Consider the following 16,697-nt stretch of genomic DNA (forward strand, 5'->3'; position numbering starts at 1 on the left):
TGACCACACAGCACTCAGGGGTAAATGGTAGCCAACTATAGAAATACACTCTAGGCTGCACCATACAGCACTCAGGGAAAAGGGAAGCCACTCATAGGAATACACTAGGCTGTGCCACACAGCACTCAAGGGAAAAGGGAAGCCACTCATAAAAATACACAAGGCTGGCCATGCAGCACTCAAGGGTAAAGGGAAGCCAACTATAGGAATACACTCTAAGCTGTACCATACAGCACTCAGGGAAAAGGGAAGCCACTCAAAGGAATACACAAGGCTGTGTCACAGAGTCAAATAACAGGCACAAGACAAAGGGAAAAGTAAGCAAACAAGGAAAGCTGCCTTTACATACACAGATCAGATAAGGAGCAATGCTCACAAGAATCAGGAGACAAACACAGCAAAAAGTTAAAGCAGGCTAAAGGGAAGGGCTGCTTTTAATACACATCAGAAAGAAGCAGGGCTTACACTGCAGTCAAAGGTTTAATCAAACAAAGGGAAAAACAATGTTCTTACCAGAACTCAGCCAGGAAGGGAAAGAAAAGGCAGGCAGAGACAGAGCACACCCAGCTGCATGGAAGCAAGGTAATCAAGGAAAGCAGCTAGGTTAGGGAAAAAACAGAACAGGGCTTTGCTTGGAAGTAAAGTTAACAGGAAAGTAATCCATGTAGATTCAAACCAAAACCACTCACACAGGGCTCAGGGCTGTGCCAGAGAGAGACAGCTTAACAAGAAGACCAGTTCCCTCAGAATCAAACAACAGTACAACAAGAAAGGAAAATAGACCTGTTGCAAAGGTAACGCAGGAAAGCTCCCTGGGTCCTTATAAAGGAGTAGACTGATGATGTCACAAGTAGGAAATGAAGCAGGGAGACCAAAGTGAGGCTTGGCTTCAGGGACACCAAAGCGAGGCTTGGCTAACAGGAAGAACAACAGGAAAAAAGGCAGACTGGAGAGGTCACAGAGCTACATAAACAGTAGGTCTGAACATAAGGGCATGGCCACAGCCATGACAAGATGCAAATTATATACAATGTTTTTCCATTCCTAAAGGTCTCTGGGTCACCTAACACTCTGATCACTCTTTTCTTTATAGTTAAACAGTGAAGTAATACATTCAGAAAGTGGTCACACTTAATAAGTTCTAACTTACTATCTACTATAATAAAAAGCACCTCCAACGTTCTGAAGTTGACTCCGTGGCAGTGAAGGGTTCATGCTGCCTGCTGTATCCATCTCCTGTCCTGACGTTTGCGTGCTTCCTGGTTCGTCACAAGCAACAGTGACCAATCACTGGAAGAGAACGCTGCAGAGTTGCCAGGCAACCATTATGAAAAATGTAAGCCACATTGAGCCTGCAAATAGGTGGGAAAATGTGGGATACAAATGTAACAAATAAATAAATAAAATAAATAATACATTTGACCGGAAAGAAAGTGTGTGTGTGTGGAGTGGGGGGGGGGGGGGGGGAGACAGGCAGATAGCAGTACTCGACCAGGACCATCAGTAAAGGAACATTAAAACAGGAAGAGAGGCAGGGGCAAGTGCATTTTGCTTCTACCCACACTGCACCACCAATACTTTTAAAGTAAGCCACGGGGTGAGGAGTCCAGCCCTACAGGTGGTAGGGGTTCCAAGGAGAGCCTTGCCTTTGTTTAGAGGGTGGGGGAGGCCTCACATTTGCTTGGGGGAAGAGGTGGGCCTTAGAGGGGAGCTGCTTCTGTTAGGGGGAGGGCAGCGTGGTTTAATTTATGGTTTCTATTTCAGCAGAAACTGAGTGACAAAATTTGGTCATAGGCTCGGTTTTGGCTAAAATGGAAAAAAATGGTTTCAGTCAGCCTCTATGGGTGCCACAAGCCTTATTAAAATGAATTTTCAAGCACGCCTGGATAAGTTGTCTATGCAAGTGCTACAGCAAATGTTAGCGACAAATAAGACTGAAATCATAATCCACATAACCTGGCTTAGAAGTGAGGTACATTACTGTCACGGTATGTGCAAAACTAACCCATTTGAAGACATTGCCTCCTGAGAGGGCTCAAAACAAGCAGATGACACCTACTCAACCTATGCAACAGTCTTCTTTTTGATTATGCTCCTCACACCCCGTCTCTTTTAAGACATTCTTCTTGTTCTACTTATGGGAGCTGGAATTCAAATTTTTCTAATGGTTTGGCAAGAAATCAACTCACACACATGGATCCTATTATTCGGGATGGCTACTACTACTACTATTAAACATTTCTATAGCGCTACTAGACTTACGCAGCGCTGTACAAATTAACATGAAAAGACAGTCCTGGATGGCTATCAGCTGTTCTCTGGTCACCCTCTACTAGGAACAAAACCTCCTTCCAGGAACCTAGCTCTACTAGAAGAGATCCGCATGCTTCTTCAGGCCAATGCTATAGAATCCATCCAGTCTCAGGAAAGGAACTGAGGATTCTATTCAAAATACCTTTTCATGCAAAAAAAAAAAAAGAAGACAGGAGGTTTATACCCTATCCTTGATCTCTGGGAACAAAATCATTGCCTTCTGAAAAAGAAATTCAGAATCATCCCCATTCCTTAAAATTCTTCCTCTACTCAACGAAGGAGATCAGATGTGTACACACATATTCCAATTCAACCTTCTTGCAAGAAGTATCTCCAGGTTTTCCCTTCAATCCAATCATTTCCAGTGCAAAATCCTCTTTTTCTACCTCTTCTTAGTAAAGATATGACAACCTCAGTGGGTTCTCGTTCTAGTGCAATCAATGCTCCCAAGCTCTCGCTACCATTTTGTAATCCACTACCTCAGCTTTGCTTTCTCCTACGTTGATGAACTGATTCAACTTAGCAGTAAGTGTCCTTTCTGCACTGTGGCAGCATCAGTTCTCACTCACCTAGACAGACAACACTGCAGTCAAGGTATCAATCAGCTCTCCACACCAACCATTTGGAACTCAGGGCAATCTTCTATGCCCTATGAGTATTCCTTCACCATCTTCATTTTCTCTGTGCTTGTTCAAAAGAACAAATAGCAATGTTTTACATGAACAAGCAAGGGGACTCAGGTTCTCTGCTGAGCAGCAGCCAGAATCTTGGACTGTGATAACCAGTGCCACCTAGAAAAAGGATCACTTAGGTATCTGGCCTGCAGAATGAGATGACAAGCTCAACCTCATAAATAGTCCCCTTAATGGAAATATTGTGAAGTCCTTCTTTCAAGATCTGGGAAATGCTTCAAATCAATCTCCTTGCCAGCAAAGAGAACACATTCTTCCTTCTCCCCTATGTATTGCTGTAGCTGCCCTGACAATTCCACATATTTGGTAATTTCTTTAAGTCTACCCTCCAATTTCACTTACAATGAAAGCAAAGCTGTTGTACAATGATTCTCACTGCACCTTACTGGCCTTGACAACGAGTCTCTCTCTCTCTCTCTCCTTCCCCACCTTGATGTTCCACTTCCTTGCAAGTTGCTTCAGTTCCCAGCACTGATCATTCAACAGGAGATTGACTGGCTTCATCTAGACTTCAAGTCCCCAGCCCTCACAGCCTGGGAATTGAGCAGTCTCTTGAATCCACTCTTGGAGTTCCTCAGCCCATCCAAGGCATGATAGATGCTCTGAAGCCTTCCACTAGGAAAATGTATGTTTTCAAGTGGAGATTTTCAGTCTGATACTAATAGTCATGATCCTATCAGGCATCTTCCTACGATGCTACAGCATCCATACCATTTGTTTCAAACCTCATCTATCAGAGTTTAAGTTTCAAGTTTATTTATTGATTTACTATCCTGCCCTTTGGGACACCTTCAGGGTGGCTTACAATCTAAAAATATAAAATATGAAAGAAATAAAGTGGACAAAAGGAGAACCAGACATGACTATGTAGGGTAGTGGGGCGAACTACAATAATTGATAGAAAAGAAAGGAGGGTAAGAACACGAGGGAGAGAAACAAGTATATTCCAAGGTATTTCCCGGTATGTCTACAATTGATAGGTGAAAACTCATTTATATGCATCTTTAAAAAGATACATTTTAAGATCAGTTTTAAATTGGGCAAATGATGTTTGAAGGTAAATAGAAACAGGGAGTTCCAAAGGTATGGTCCCTGCACATTAAATATAACATGTCTGGTGTGTTCATTAGTTACTTCTTGATGTCTTGGTATCACTAATTGATTTTGTTGTAGATCTAAGAGCATGTGCAGGACTATAAGGAATAAGATGATGGAAAAGATAACGAGGCTGCTCAGCTTCCAAGGTTTTAAAGACTAGCAAAACAAGTTTATAGTTAATACGGTGAGTAATGTGAAGCCAGTAAGCCTCTTTGAGATTGTAATCCCTCGTGGTAGTGGAGGAAGCTTCTACGAGCAGCTGTTGGTCTTTCTTGAATGCCTGTTCCTCTCACAAGCATTGGATTCAGTTCACAAGGACTCTCAAAATGTTCAGGGTAGGACTTCCCATATGTAGGCATAAAAGAACAGTTCACAAGCAATTATTAGGAGGAGTCCCTTTTCTCACAGTTTATAAGCTCCTCCCAGGCAAGGCCCACAGAAAGAGCCCTTTAAAAGTTCAGCACACTTCTCCTGTTCACCGTCAGTTCATACAATTTAACTCATTAAGTTCATCAATGCAATCAAATAGTAGCAAATAATCGCCTCTCCTTCTCCAGTTCACTTCAATAGCCCTTCAGGAACCAGGGCTAGCAGATCACCTCCCACTTCACAGCAAAAATCCTCCAGTGGCCTCCCACCCTGCTTTTAAGTGCTGGCGATCTCTGGATCTGTAGTCTCCCAATCCATTATTGTCGATCCCTCTGTAAGTTCTGGAGGCAGGCCCTCCTCCTTCAAGTAGTCCATGGATTCCCTTTCTTCTGAACTGTCTTTCTCAGCTTCTTGGACTGAGAGCTTTCAGGAAATCCTCTCCCCACAGCTGGGTGGAATTATATACTGTTTCCTCAGCCAAGGGTATTGAGCTTCTTCCCTCCTGATCCCTCTAGTGGAGAATGGGGAAAAGGGCCTACTTTTCCCTGAGCTACTCCCCCCCCCCCTAGCTTTGCTAAGAATCCCCTCCTGGTTTTCTGGCCTGCCTTTCTCCTCTAGTCTCCATAGGGGTTCTGGGTATTGTAGTTTTGGGGATTTCTGCTTCTTAATAGGGACTTGGTTACCAACCTTGTCACAAGATAAAGGGTAACATAATCATATTTATGCAAGTTTGAAATGAGACAAATGGCAGTATTTTGAATAATCTGTAAACAGTGTATATCTTTAACTCAAACACCTTTATACAGGGAGTTACAATAATCTAATTGGGAAATCACCAAAGAAAGAACTAATATAGTGAGTGCTGTTGGAAGTAGTAGAGAGCAAACAGAACGGATAAGTGGAAGGAGCATTTAACTACCTAGGATATTGTGGAAGGAATAAGAGGTTAGAATCTATGAGTATCCCAAGGATACGTTGTCAAGGAAAATTGATGAAGGCAAGGGAAGACTCATTCTATGTGGGAACAATATTGTTTTTGATTAGGGGGGATGAGGACCAATTTGTTGTCCTTGAGCCAGTGAAAGAGCTGAGAGAGATTTTGATTAACTGCAGAGATCTCAACGGGAGTACATGTATTTAAAGAAATAAGCACTTGAATATTGTCAGCATATACTAAACAGTAAGGTCCAGTACCCAGGTCAACAGAGGCCAAGAATATATTAAAATAGTGTTGGAGATAGGATTGATCCTTGTGGGACACCAAAATATGGGCTATAAGTAGAGATGGAATTGTTATTGTTATGCCAAAAAAGGCAGGAGGTTTATACCCTATCTCTAAGACCATTCCTGAAATACTAATGGACTGAAGGTGGCGCAAAAGAATATGATGATCAAGTCAAAAGCAGCAGATAGGTCTAGGGATATTAAAATTACAGACTTGGACTGATCAAGAAAATGGTAGATGAAAGTGGTAATACCTATTAAAGTAGTCTCAGTGCTATGATGTTGGCAAAAAGAGGTTTGATTAGGGTGTAAAACTTGTGTCTTAGCAATGGAATTGACTAATTGTGTATGTACTATGGATTCCAGAATTTTGGCAGTGAAGGGAAGATTGGCAATAAGGCAATAATTTTAGAGATCCATATTTGAGATTTTCTGATCTTTGACTTTTGGCCGTAAAGTTGCGGTTTTCCAATAGCCTGGTACAGAGCCTAGGGATAGGCTGAGTTCACCTCAGTACACTGTTGGCTTACTATTCACTAAGAGAACCTTCCAGTTTCATAGTCGCAGCTGGTTGCACTTATCATGAAAGGCTTACTTTGTGTAAAACCTCTGATATGAAAGCCTCTTGTACCTTGGGACCTGAATCTAGTCCTTTCTTCACTTGAACCTCTAGAAACAATATCTCAGGATTTTAATTTGGAAACTACTGTTTCTCATAGCTATCATATCAGCTATGACAGCGCTCTTCAGGTACTGGTAACATACAAACCACATACCCAATTCCATCAGCACAAAGCCACCTTACAAATAGGCTCTTGCCTGCTACCTGAACATGACTACTTCATTCAGGAAGTCAGCTGAACTATTAATTTCATTTGATCCAAATAGAACTGTGAAGCCAGTTGTGTAAAGAACCTTGGCAAACTGATTGGCCTTTTGCATACAATTCTGCTATGAAAAAGCACATATTCCTCTCCCCTCCATGGTCAAATCTCATCACATTTGACCTACAGCAACTCTCTTGAAATCTGCCTTAATGACTACAATCTGCAAGGCAGCTTACCTAGTTCTGTCATAGTTTCACTGCACACTACTGTTTGGATCAAGTTTCAGCACAGGACAGTACCTTCAGTCAAGCAGTGCTGGCTAGCCTGTCCTTGTCACCTAATAACTCTCATATTTGACTGAGCAGGTTGCTGTAAAAGACTAAGACAATGCATGGCTGAGCAGTCCTAAGCTGGGGAGTCACTCATTTGTGTGTCTGACTCAATCCTGCTTGTCTAAGGAAAAAGCAATGTTGTTCACCTAGGTGTCATTGTAGACAATACGCTAAAATAATTTGTTCAGTGTGCAGCGGCAGCCAAAAAAAACAAATAGGATGCTAAGAATAATTAGGAGAGGGATGCAAAATAAGACAAAAATATTATAATGACTGTATCGCTCCATGGTGCGACCTCCCTTGAGTACTGCGTTCAATTCTGGTCACCATATCTCAAAAAAGATATAGCAGAATTAGAAAAAGTTAAAAGAAATGAGCAACTAAAATGATGGGATGGAACTGCTCCCATATGAGGAAAAGCTAAAAGTGAAACAATTTTTCAGTATTTCAAAAATTACAACCAGGAACACTCAATGAAATTGCATGGAAATAATTTTATGTTCAAACATTTTTACTGCATCAAAAATAGACATCAACAAACTTGGCTTTGCCTAGCACTGCTATCAAGTCTCAATGTAACTATACAACTGTTTACTAACTAACAGGCAGCAATGAAAAATTATGCCCTGTGACAATGCCCTAAACCATGGTAAATGTCCTAGTATCATACCCGTATGCAACAATTTACATTTTCCTCCATATCCCTCTGTCCCCTTCCCCCTCCCACAGTACCTTCCCCTCCCTTGGGTGCCAACAGTGTTTAAATTCTACCGGTAGAGAAGTCTCTTTCGCGCCACTAGGTGAAGTGTAGTCAGGAATCTGTGCCATACAGTGTAGAACTGATGTTTGTTAGTAGCAGAGAAGGTCCTGCGCAAGTTACAGTGTTCTAGTTTTAATAAGTCTATCATGTGTGTTCTCCACACACTCAAAAGAGGACCATGCCCCTCTCTCCAACAGAGTAGTATCATTTTTTTCCCCATCAACATAGAGTTATGTAAGAAGTGAGTCAACCCTGATGGGGGTTGGTTCCCTAGTTGGTATTCATCAAAAAGCATCATAGATGAAATGGGAATATTCCACTTCCAGAGTTTAGCTGCTGTATCCACAACCTGACTCCAAAAGGCTTGGATAACTGGACAATGCCAAAACATGTGTGCCAGTGTGGCTAATTCCTGTGAGCATTTCGGACATGTCCCATCTGAACCTAGCATTGCTCTGAGGGCTCTCCTTGGTGATATATAGAGTCTAAGCGCAAACTTGTACTGCAGCTCCCGGTGCCTCGGGAAGATTGCTGGTTTTTGAATTTTGCGCATGTATACGCGAAATTGCTCTTCTGTAAAATTATTTTGTAAGTCCTCTGCCCAAGCACTGGTCAGCTGTTTAAAGTTCAGTTCCTCTGTCGTATCCTTAAGATATCTGTGGTGGAAACGCAAAGGTATAGTATTAGTCGCACCTAGTGTGACTGCCTCACTTAAAACATCCTGCACATCTTCCGTCAAGGTAGTCCAATCCAAAGATTCAATGTAATGACGTATTTGTAGATACGCAAACCAGTCTGCATCTGACAGACTAAACGACTGCTTGATATCTAAGAAGGATTTTATAACTCCTTCTTCTGTGACGAGTTGACTCTGGTATTTTATCCCTTTTGCCTCCCATCGCCTAAATACTTGAGAGTTTTTACTAGCTGGGAAATCCGGGTTTCTGTGTAGTGGTAAGTATGGGGTGCTCGCCGCCGAGAACCCGTGCCTCCGACAAAGCCATCTCCAGTTTGCTCTAGCAGACAGCAATAGTGGATTACGAACCAGCTCATTCACTTGCTTGCCAGGTATTGTGTGGAGCAGCCAACTAAGGTGAATGTCCGGCACTAAGGCTGCCTCTGTTCTTCTATCAGAAAAGTGATTAGTCTCCATTAGCCAGTCTCTCATGTGCCTCATGGAACAAGCTACTGATAAGTATTTAACATTTAACAATCCCATTCCACCTTGTTCTTTGGGTGTCTGCAACACTGCAAGGGGCAACATGGGGCGCTTCCCCTTCCACAGGAAACCTTGTAATGCTCTGTGTAAGGCCTTTTCTTCTTTGCGCCGCAGTGCTAAGGGTAACATTTGAAACATGTAAATCCAGCGAAGTGCTAGCATCATATTAAATAGGGAGATTCTTCCCACCAGCGTTAAGGGGCAATCTGCCCAAAGACCCAACATTCTTTTTGTTTCTGTAAGTAATGGACGTACATTTTTCATATACAGTTTAGTAAGATCAACTGGTATAGTCACCCCCAGATAAATAATCTGATCTGTAGCCCATGTCAAGGGAAACAACCCTGCCCAATTAACCCGGATCTCCTCACTCAGTGGAAGTGCTAGCGATTTTGTGGGATTCAACTTGTAGCCCGAGTAAGTGCCATACTCTGTTATCACCTGAAGCAATCTAACGATCCTTGCGGCTCGCTCAGCAGCACTATCAGGTCATCCGCATATGCGAATACTTTCAGTGCTGTTCCTGGTAACCGCACTCCCCCTATGCCCTCATCTGCCCATATCACACATAATAATGGTTCTAACACTAAGAGGAACAACAGGGGGGATAGTGGGCAGCCCTGTCTGGTGCCACGGTTGATAGGAAAAGAATCTGTCCTTATCCCATTCACCAGCAGGCTGGCTTGAGGGTCACAATACATTGTTTGAATCACATCATAAAACCAGCCAGAGATTCCTAACCACATCAGGGTCGCAAACAGGAAAGGCCATCCCACCCGATCAAATGCTCTTTCTGCATCTAAGCTTACTATTAAGTACGGGTTCTGGGTGGCCCTTCCTTGCAGCATAGCAACTAATAGTTTTCTTACATTGATGACAGACTGTCGACCCCGTACAAATCCAGCTTGATCTCCCTTCACTATCTGTGGGATCAATCGTGCCAATCTCTCAGACAAGATTCTAGACAATATCGACATTGATCAGAGAGATTGGTCTGTATAACCCTGACTGTGAAGGATCTTTCCCCATCTTAGGAATGAGGCTAATCAAGGCTACATTTGCATGTTGTGGGAAATTTTTCTCTTCTACTACCGTTGCAAAGTAATCTAACAGCGGGCCTGAAACCTGGGTCTGTAAAATCTTGAAAAACTCCCCCGTATCTCCATCCGGTCCTGGAGCTCAGTATCTCAAAGCTTTAATTGCTTTTAAATGCTCCTTCATGGAAACTGGTGCATTAAGTGTTTCTGCCATATCTGAGGTCAAACGTGGCATGCAAGATTTTTCCAAATAGTCTACCATCTCTCCCTCTGTCCTCTGTGGAGTTTCTTGTGCATATATATTAGCATAATAATGTTGAAAAACTTGCGCTATCTCAGATAAATCTGTGCAAAGAGAGCCTTTGACATCCCTGACCACAGATATATGATGAGACCTTCGCATGCATTTGACTAGGCGAGCCATCATGCCACCTGCTCGCTTGCCAAATTTGAAAAATCTATATTTCTGGTAAAGGAGCATTCTGGCTGTTCTATCATGTATCAAGCTATTAAGAGCTACTCTAGTCGCTATTAGGGTATCATATATTGCTGGTGTGGGACATCTCGTGTACCTCTTTTTTAACGCCCTTAATTTGTTTTCTAACTCTACTAATTTCGCTGTTATTCTCTTATTCCTCCCACTAACATAGGAGATTATGTCTCCTCTTATTACTGCCTTAGTGGTGGACCAAAACAACAGAAGGTCTTCTAAATGTTGGCCATTTGTAGATTCAAACGCCTGCCACTTAGACTGCAAGTAAGTGGTAAATTCTGTAGAAGACACTAAATATGTCGGGAATCTCCAGTTCCGAGTTCCTTGCACATGGTTTGCTGCTTCCAGGTCTACCCAGATCATCACATGATCCGAGACACCCTCCGTTCCCATCGTGGCCTCTAGGATATAGGGGAAAATGGTTTGTGTTACGAATATGTAATCTAATCTGGCTTGGGTTTTATGTGCTCTCAAAATATGTGTATACTCCTGTTCTTCAGGATGTAGCAGTCTCCATGAGTCCACTATCCCTACAGCTGTTGTAAACATCTCCAACTCTGTTTGGAAGATGTATACAATGTTGAGAGCCCTTGCCTGTGCGATCCATGGCCGGGTCCATAACTGCATTCATGTCACCTGCTAGGACTAATTGCAATTTAGGGTAGCGCTGGCATTCTTTTAAAAGTTGCGCAAACAAAGCCAATTTAATGCCCACAGGAGCGTATACTGCTACCAACAAAAGATCTCGTCCCTGCATATTTACCTGCAGCCCCACATATCTGCCCTCGGTTTCTTTGAAAAGCAATTTTGCCGTGTACGCCAGTGCCCTGTTAAATAAAATCGCCACACCTCCCCGGCGTCCACTTGCGGGAGAGTCAAACACCTCCCCCACCCAGTGGCGCTGTAACTTTTGATGTTCCTCAGAGGACAACCTTGTCTCCTGCAGGCATGCTATATCTGCATGGTGTCTTTTCAAAGCCTGCAGAATTTGTTCTTTTCACTGGCGAGGTAACCCCACAGATATTCCAAGACACTATCCTAACACCTCTATTTATGGGCCTACCCGTATTTTGTAATCTTCGTATCATTAGTATGTTTCTTAAATACTTCGTGGTCTATCTCCGGGGCGCCCAGCCTCCCCCCGGTGACCAAATCCCTACTTCCTGACTTACAGATATCATAGCCCCACCATATCCATAGATCTAGCACTGTCGCACCCACATTCCCCCCCCCCCCACCGATACCCCTCTCTCACTTCCCTTGGTATTTGTCTCTTACATGTCCCCTTCCCCGCCTGCCCCTCCCTCCCATCCCACTTCCCTCTGCTCTTTACCCCCCTCTTCACTGTCCCTTTCTAGCATCCAACCCATAATGAGTCAGATGGTAAGATCACGTTTAACACTTGTGACCCCATCCCAGATTCATATAACATGTAATCCAGACTTTTAGGCAATTAGTATCCCCAACTCTTATCGATATAAGATCCACCAACATATCCCTTTTAGCCCAAACAGCGAATAATCCAAAACATGTCTCTTTCACTTACATAATATCTTCCCTGCCTATATGTAATAATATTCAATTATTCAATAATTGTTCCACATAAATCTTTGCAGCAGCTGAGTCTGGGAAGGTCTTCCACTGTCCATCGTTGTGGATTTTAAGGATTGCAGGGTACAGCAGCAAAAATCGTATCTTCCTCTCATGTAGTTGTTTGCACAGGGGAGTGAACTGCTTGCGCTGTTCCTGTAATGCTTGGGAGTAATCTTGAAAGAGTAAGATCTTGTTACCCTTGAACTGCAAATTATCTCTCTTCATTCAATATCCTCTCAAGATCTCCACTTTGTGAGTATAATTGTGGACTTTGATCAGGACCGCACGCAGTATTCGGCGGCCTTCCAGTAGCTTACCCATGCGGTGAGCCCGCTCTAACACAGTGGTCCACACGAATCAGACAAAGCAAGCTCTTCTGCCAGCCACTTCTCTAGTATCGTTGTAAGGTCCCTTTCTCCGACCTCCTCTGGGAGCCCTATGATACAGAGGTTTGCCTTGCGAGATCTATTTTCTAAATCATCGAGTTTCTCCGCCATTCCCTTCACCTGCTTCTGCAACTTGTTGAGCTCCGTCTCTATTACTGGTGCCGCATCTTTGAGCGCTGACACTCGTTGCTCCAACTCTCCCGCTCTCTTGTTGATATCCGCGAGCATAGCTTCAACATTTACGATTTTTTCTGTGAGGCACGCGAGCTTTGATTCTAGCGCTATCCCCATAGCGGTTGTAATTTGTTGAACTTGCTCATCTGTAAACGCCAAACTTTCAGGTTGATGTTTCTCTGCCATCTTTGTTCCAACCACCGGGATCTTTCCTTTCTCGCGCTTCGGGCCCTTGCCCACCATGCCGCTCGGTGAACTCTCCAAGTATTTTTCCATCCACTCCACAAGTTCCTCTCAGTCGGGATGATTGCAAAATCAAGTAGGAAAAAAGTCTAGGCTGCGATTTTGGGACTGGGCCTCAGAGAGCTAACACTCCACGTCTTGCTCCCTCAAAGCATCACATGATCTCCATGGAAATAATTTTAAAACAACTAGGAGGAAACATTTTTTCATGCAAAGAATAGTAAAGCTCTGGAACTCGCTGCCAGAGGATATGGTAACAGCAGTTAACGTATATGGGTTTAAAAAAGGTTTGGACAAGTTCCTGGAGGAAAAGTCCATGGTCTGTTATTGAGATGGACATGGGGGAAGCCACTGCTTGCCCAGGATTGGTAGCATGAAATGTTGCTACTAATTGGGTTTCTACCAGGTACCTGTGACCTGGCTTGGTTACTGTTGGAAGCAGGATACTGCACACGGTTGCCAACTGGAACTGGGCGGGGGTTTTTTTGTGTTGGCCACTGGCACTTTCCAGCAGTCACAGGTTGGAACGTTTTGAACCGATTTTTTTTTGGGGGGTGGCCACTGCTGGTTCTTCATGACAGCTCTCTCTACTGTCACCCTATTGGTCAAATTTGGAGCCGGAATGAGGCTTGGTTCATTTTAAGCCTCATTGTGGTGCCAAATTTGACCAATAGGAGGGTGAGGTGCACTCTCCTATTGACTCAATCCTGCTTGTCGATACCTTTCTTGATGAATTGGACCCATACATAGATGAAATCCCAGCTGAGACTGCTCATGGACAAATTTCACCCTCCTCACCACTAAAGAAATTTCTACGGCAATCACCAAGCTCTCCAAATCTCACTGCCATCTTGACCCATGTCCAAACTATCTAATGAAAGATGCCCTAGAACGCTTCATCGCAGATCTTACCTCCCACCTAAACTTCCTGCTACAATAAGGTTCATTCCCTACACAACATGGCAATATACTACTTACACCAATACCTAAAAACCCCAAGAAACCAGCGAGTGATGTCATCAACTATCGTCCAGTTGCATCCATCCCTTTGCTAATTAAATTATTGGAAAACAGGGTGACCTCCCAACTAAACAACTTTATACAAATATTCTCCATTCTACATGAATCGCAATCGGGTTTCCGTTCAGCCCATAGTACAGAAACCGTCCTACTCACTCTAATATCCAAATTCAAACAGGAAATTTCACTTGGAAAGAACTCCTCCTCTTACAATTCGATTTATCCAGTGCATTCGATATGGTAAATCACAATATCCTAACCAAACTACTGGATAAACTTGGAATCGGCGGAAACATCATTAATTGGATAAAAGGCTTCATCACCTCAAGATCTTACCAAGTCAAATCAACCTCAACTATTTCATCTCCCTGGTCACCAAACTGCGGTGTACCTCAAGGTTCCCCTCTATCCCTGATCCTTTTCAATCTTATGATGATCCTACTAGCAAAAGCTCTATTCAGACATGGTCTCAACCCTTTCATATATGCTGACGACGTCACCATATTTATTCCCTTCAAATCTAACTGAAATTTCCGACAAAATATCCTTGAGCATGCACATCTTACCGTTTGGGCCAACTCCTTTATGATGAAAATGAACAAAGAAAAAACGCAATGCCTAATCCTCTCTTCCCAGCACTCCGCGCCCCTCCCTACCAACCTTAACATCTCCGACACCACAATCCCCATATCTGACAACTTAAAAATCCTCAGAGTGACATTAGATAACCATCTCTCGCTCGAAGATCACGCAAAATCTACTACAAAGAAAATGTTCAACATGATGTGGATATTGAAACGCGTAAAACCATATCTCCCCCTGAAAACATTCTGGAACTTGGTGCAATCCACAGTACTTACCCACGCCGACTACTGCAACAGTATTTTCTTAGGCTGTAAGAACCACATCCTGAAAAAACTTCAGCAGCTAGACTCATTTTTGGCAAACCACGATTTGAAAGTGCAACACCTCTTTGAAAAAAACTTCATTGGCTCCCTATCAAAGAATGAATCAATTTCAAAATCAATACACTAATCCACAAGATTATCCACGGTGAATCTCCAGGCTATATGCTCGACCTGATCGACCTCCCACCAGGAACATGTCTACAACCTCACGAACTTACCTCAACCTACACTACCCCAATTGCAAAGGACTCAAGTACAAAACCTATTATGGATCCAACTTCTCCTTCTTAGGCAGACAACTCTGGAATGCCCTCCCAAGACCAATCCGATCACTCAGTGACCATCTGCCCTTTCAGAAATCACTAAAAACCCATCTGTTCAGGAGTTGGAATCAAGATGGCGACAAGAGCGGAAGTCAGGAATCGAAGCTCTTGAACCTGCTCTAAACGCCTTGACGAAAGGCAATTTCTCCGACCTAGCGATGGGAAAGAGAAAGGGGAAAGCAGCGGTTCCTACCTCCATGGTCCCGCAGTTAACTCCCGCCTTGCGCCAGACGACTTTAGATAGCTTCAGAGTGGCAGTTCCCGGTGAGCGAACTTCCACCTCAAACGACCCGGCCCTATCGAGGACTGAGTGCAGCATAGAGGGAGTAACGTTGAGTCCTCCCTCCCATACCGCACCTCCGCGACCCGGAGACGATTTTTCACTCATGGGGTCACATCGCATAGAGGCCATGGAACTTCCTGGAGCCTCAGCGTCTGAAGGAGGACCCATGAGGACTTCAACCCCAGGCAGAGAAACAACGATGCAGGATTCCGTTTGTGAACCAGCTATAACTGCCCAGGAGATCGGGACCGTGAGTACCGGAGGAACAAAAAAACCAGCGGTAGTTACTATGAGTATGTTATGGGACGCTATCCAGGGAGTGAACAGCACTTTGAATCAAATGAATACCTCAGTTAATAAAGAAATAACTGACTTAAAAAAAATCAAATCAGACATTTTCAGACCAGATTCAGACACAGAATGTTAAGATCTCAACAAATCAAGAAGAAATTCAGAAATTGCATAATCTCACAGAAGCTCTAATTAAGGAAAGAGATATCCAGGACAGAAAGCTTGAATACCTTGAAAATTGTGGACGAAGGAATAATTTGAGATTTTTAAATTTTCCGAAATCCCCTTTGATAAATGCAACGGATATGCTTAAAAGATACTTTAAGGATGTACTGGGGATTCCGGAGGAGGCATACCCGCCTATAACAAGAACTCAATATATTACAGGAAAACCCGGATTACCTAAAGATAAAATTCAAGTTGATCCTCCTGCTGAATTGAATTTAACAGAGTTCCTGGAAACTTCTCTTGAATTTATTTCTGAAAGAACGACATTACTGGTAACATTCGTGCTTGAACCTGATCGAAATAATATTCTTCGATTATATTTCAGACATATAAGTGATTTATTCTTGGGACATAGGATACAAGTTTTCCCTGATTTGGCTCGTGCCACTCAGAGGAAAAGAAAAGAATTATTGATTTACAAAGCTAGAGTTTTAAAGTTAGGGGGAACCTTTATTTTGAAATTTCCTTGTAGGTGTTGTATTACCTTTAACTCGATTAACTACCTCTTCTTTAACTCTACGAAGTTGTTGGATTTTATTGAATCAAAAGAAAGAAGTGTTTTGCCCTTGGAGGCGAACCCGTAATAAGATAATGCTGTTAATGTTTGGCTGTGCAGGCACGTTTCACCCTTCCGCTGACTAGTATTAAAATTATGTTACTTATATTATAATTTCTTAGATCTTGATTCAAGCAATGTGGACTAATAAAAAAAAAAAAAAAATTTCCTCTAAGATCTCTTGGTAATATTTATTACCATGTAATGTTTAATTTCCAAATTTCTGTAACATTTATGTTTTATAGATGTAGATGTAAAAATTTATAAATAAAGAATTAAAAAAAAAAAAACCCATCTGTTCAGGCAAGCCTACCCAAACGATCCAGAT

This window comes from Microcaecilia unicolor, chromosome 2 (genome assembly GCF_901765095.1).
Source record: "Microcaecilia unicolor chromosome 2, aMicUni1.1, whole genome shotgun sequence".
NCBI lineage: Eukaryota > Metazoa > Chordata > Amphibia > Gymnophiona > Siphonopidae > Microcaecilia > Microcaecilia unicolor.